At 41.8% G+C, this 5,000-nt stretch overlaps 1 protein-coding gene across 2 annotated transcripts in view; it reads left to right on the top strand.

Moving 5' to 3' along the window:
* The window catches only part of cnot6l (CCR4-NOT transcription complex, subunit 6-like), a 37,749-nt gene that overhangs the window by 3,716 nt on the left and 29,033 nt on the right, over positions 1 to 5,000 (top strand). The window lies entirely within an intron of this gene.

Genomic DNA, 5,000 nt, shown 5'->3' with positions numbered 1-5,000 from the left:
AACGTTAGCTCCCATGCTAGCTAGTAGCTTCCCTTGTCAACACTGCAGAACACCACCACAGATCGGATGGAAGCTGCAGCTGCTGATATCACGTTGCTTGTGCCCGTGGATGGGAAATAAGATTTAAAAGGCTATGGAAGCGTGGATGAAAGGCAAAGCACAGATGTGTGCAATAAATTTGTGTCGGTGCATTCCGTCTGCTGCAGTGCGCGTGTGTTCTGTCAACTTCTGTGTTGTGAGTCTGTCACTGGCTGCTGAATGCATAGTTAAAGAGCGTCAAAAGCATGCGCCCTTCCTGGAAGTAGCAGATCTACAAGTTATCTACCCGTCGCAATGCCCAGCGTGTTGGGCTTTTACATCTGTGTTTCTCCCGCAGTTTAGTTGAATTATATTGATTCACAACTTTATTTGCCCCCGGCCCCTTCACTTCAGCAGCACAGAGACGCTTGTATGATAGACTCACGGAGCTGCATGGCGAGACTTTTTTCACTGATCACATAAGTTGACATAACGCCATAACGCGGGTAACGCTCGCACAATAACTATAAGGCCGTTATGGAATGGGGAATGTAAAGCGTTAGGTTACAAGTTACTGCAAATAGTAATTACGTTACGTAACGTAACGCAATGTAAGGGCGTTAGTCACAACACTGCTGGTCAGTAGTCCAGATATCTGGTAAGTAGTTCAGATATCTGGTCAGTAGTCCAGATATCTGGTCAATAGTTCAGATATCTGGTCAGTAGTTCAGATATCTGGTCAGTAGTCCGTAGTTCAGATATCTGGTCAGTAGTTCAGATATCTGGTCAGTAGTCCAGATATCTGGTCAGTAGTCCAGATATCTGGTCAGTAGTTCAGATATCTAGTCAGTAGTTCAGATATCTGGTCAGTAGTTCTGATATCTGGTCAGTAGTCCAGATATCTGGTCAGTAGTCCAGATATCTGGTCAGTAGTCCAGATATCTGGTCAGTAGTCCAGCTATCTGGTCAGTAGTTCAGATATCTGGTCAGTAGTCCAGATATCTGGTCAGTAGTCCAGATATCTGGTCAGTAGTTCAGATATCTGGTCAGTAGTCAGTAGTTCAGATATCTGGTCAGTAGTTCAGATATCTGGTCAGTAGTTCAGATATCTAGTCAGTAGTTCAGATATCTGGTCAGTAGTTCTGATATCTGGTCAGTAGTCCAGATATCTGGTCAGTAGTCCAGATATCTGGTCAGTAGTCCAGATATCTGGTCAGTAGTCCAGCTATCTGGTCAGTAGTTCAGATATCTGGTCAGTAGTCCAGATATCTGGTCAGTAGTCCAGATATCTGGTCAGTAGTCAGTAGTTCAGATATCTGGTCAGTAGTTCAGATATCTGGTCAGTAGTTCAGATATCTGGTCAGTAGTCCAGATATCTGGTCAGTAGTTCAGATATCTGGTCAGTAGTCAGTAGTTCAGATATCTGGTCAGTAGTTCAGATATCTGGTCAGTAGTCAGTAGTTCAGATATCTGGTCAGTAGTCAGTAGTTCAGATATCTGGTAGAGATGCAACCGATCCGATATTATATCGGTATCGGCCTCCGATCCAGCTTAATTAATGTATCGGAGATCGGATTTGATGCCACCGATACACGCTCCGATACAGGAGGGGGACACGTGTTTAATGTTTACAGTCCGTCCTGCACAGACAGTGCAGTGAGCGAATCCAACCTCCAGTACCGACTGAAAACAGAGACTGTAGAAAAAAGCCCCACTAAGGTGCAATATGCAAGAGAATGGAATCACTTACAGACTTAACAGTATTAAAAGTATAGTTTACCCGTCGTCGCACGGATCAGTCAAGTGCATGCGCAGTTCAGTTGTGTGGTGGAGCCTATCATCTATAGCTGCGTTCTGACATTGTTGTGATGAGATTGCTCTTGTAATCCATTCTTCTGCTATATATTTACTGCACATACGTACTGTTTAGCGCTATGTGATTCAATCTTTGTAACTTTATTATTGCCATTGAAAAAAATGCTGCTGTGACGATGATGATGATGAAGAATAAGTGCATGTCGTCGTCGCGGTAAAATCCGTCTTTATATAATTGGCTCAGTTATCAAACCATGACATTGTTGTCAGAAGCTCAAACACTGATTCAGATTGTAAGTGTAGTGCAATTCTTAAGACAAAGACAGAGTTTGCAAACTAAAGTAGCAACACCACACCAGCTAGCACCATAACAAACGTCCTGAGGTATCTTTTTTCTCCCCGAGTTCTGTCGGTAAGGCTCAAGGCTTTTGTCACATGATAGCACAGCTGATTCCCGGCATCGCTTTAGGGGTAAAAAGGTACCACGTGTATATAGCAATAATAATAATTACTATTATTATTATTATTATTATTAATAAACCATAGAATGAATTAACAGGTTACATGCAGGCATCAGCTTAGGGGTAAAAATGTACCTTTGCACATAATAATAATCCATAGTATTAATTAACAGGTTGCCATTCCCTTAAGGTTTACAGGTTATATACAGTTCATATTCTTATTTTTACAGGTTAAACACTTAACCATAAACATCCCCTCTTTGGATTTTTTTGTATTTATTTGTTTTGCTATGTAGCCTACAGCAAATATCGGATCGGCAAATATCGGATATCGGGAAATTTAAAAAATTATATATCGGATCGGATCGGAATTGAAAAATCAGTATCGTTGCATCTCTAATATCTGGTCAGTAGTCCAGATATCTGGTCAGTAGTCCAGATATCTGGTCAGTAGTTCAGGTATCTGGTCAGTAGTCAGTAGTTCAGATATCTGGTCAGTAGTCCAGATATCTGGTCAGTAGTTCAGATATCTGGTCAGTAGTCAGTAGTCCAGATATCTGGTCAGTAGTCCAGATATCTGGTCAGTAGTTCAGATATCTGGTCAGTAGTTCAGATATCTGGTCAGTAGTCCAGATATCTGGTCAGTAGTTCAGATATCTGGTCAGTAGTTCAGATATCTGGTCAGTAGTCCAGATATCTGGTCAGTAGTCCAGATATCTGGTCAGTAGTTCAGATATCTGGTCAGTAGTCCAGATATCTGGTCAGTAGTCCAGATATCTGGTCAGTAGTTCAGATATCTGGTCAGTAGTTCAGATATCTGGTCAGTAGTCCAGATATCTGGTCAGTAGTTCAGATATCTGGTCAGTAGTTTGATATCTGGTCAGTAGTCCATATATCTGGTCATTAGTCCAGATATCTGGTCAGTAGTTCAGATATCTGGTCAGTAGTTTGATATCTGGTCAGTAGTTCAGATATCTGGTCAGTAGTTCAGATATCTGGTCAGTAGTTCAGATATCTGGTCAGTAGTCCAGATATCTCAGTAGTCCAGATATCTGGTCAGTAGTTCAGATATCTGGTCAGTAGTCCAGATATCTGGTCAGTAGTCAAGATATCTGGTCAGTAGTTCAGATATCTGGTCAGTAGTCCAGATATCTGGTCAGTAGTTCAGATATCTGGTCAGTAGTCAGTAGTCCAGATATCTGGTCAGTAGTTCAGATATCTGGTCAGTAGTCCAGATATCTGGTCAGTAGTCCAGATATCTGGTCAGTAGTTCAGATATCTGGTCAGTAGTCCAGATATCTGGTCATTAGTCCAGATATCTGGTCAGTAGTTCAGATATCTGGTCAGTAGTTCAGATATCTGGTCATTAGTCCAGATATCTGGTCAGTAGTTAAGATATCTGGTCAGTAATTCCTCCCAACAAAACACTTCTCTCTACCAACCAGTGTTGTTTTCGTCGACTAAAACTAAGACGAAAAATGTTTGTCGACTACCTTTTTCCACTGACGAAAACTAAATGGAAACTAAATGAAAACTGAGCTACGATGACTAAAACTAAGACTAAATATACTGACAATTTCATCAACAAATAAAAACTAGACTAAAATGTCAGGAAGCGACTAGTGGACAAGAGATCCAGTATAAGTCATTTTACACTTGGTTCCATGCTGAAAATAGCAGATCTATTTTCAGCATGTGAAAAAAATCAGCCATTACGACGACATAAAGGCCCCACAAAATAAAATTTGTTCGACTAAATCAACTGTAGATTTAGTCGGCTACAATCTTATAATATTTAGTGAACCAAAACTAGACTAAACACTAAAACATTCCAGGTGACTAAAGTGTGCGTGCGTGCGTGCGTGCGTGCATGCATTTAGATCAGCCAACGCTGGGAAGCTGGAAGTAACCTCACTAAAAACGCCGGGACAACGCTCCACACGTCCCAAACTCTTCTCCCTTCTGGCTCCAAAACTGTGGAATGCACTTCCCATTGCAGTCAGAACTGCAGCATCACTCCCAATCTTCCGCCGTAGTCTGAAAACCCACCTTTTCAGACTCCATCATGGCCCATAGCACTTACCCCACCCCCTTAGATAGCATTTCTGTAGACTTAGATAGCATTTGATACAGACTTATAGCATGCTATGTAGACAGCACTATAATTGCATTGTGTGTAGTCATAGCACGTCATAGTACATATGTATAGCATAGTATAGTATATATGTATAGTTTATATGTATAGTTTCATTATATAGATATTCCACTGTTACTTTCTTAGCTTACGCATGTTTCATGATAAATGCTTTTTATGTGATGTATTCCCATGCTTTTTTGTTCTTGCTTAATGTAAGTCGCTCTGGATTAATCAGACCAGTGTGTGTCCAGTGGAAACCTCGTATGAATCTGATCTCAGGTCAGAATGGGTTAATCAGACCAGTGTGTGTCCAGTGGAAACCTCGTATGAATCTGATCTCAGGTCAGAATGGCTTAAGAGCGTCTGCTAAATGTCTAAATTGTAAATTGTGCAGGGCGGGTCCGCAGTCTGAGCGTCTCCCTGTGGTCTCTGTTTCACCTGGTCTCTGTCTCACCTGGTCTCTGTCTCACCTGGTCTCTGTCTCACCTGGTCCCTGTCTCACCTGGTCCCTGTCTCACCTGGTATCTGTCTCACCTGGTCTCTGTCTCACAGGGCGGGGCCGCTGTCTG

This window comes from Protomyctophum parallelum (assembly GCF_964188405.1).
Source record: "Protomyctophum parallelum genome assembly, chromosome: 15".
Classification (NCBI taxonomy): Eukaryota; Metazoa; Chordata; class Actinopteri; order Myctophiformes; family Myctophidae; genus Protomyctophum; species Protomyctophum parallelum.
The sequence above is the reverse complement of the archived record's forward strand: the minus strand, read 5'-3'. Positions and strand labels throughout refer to the sequence as shown.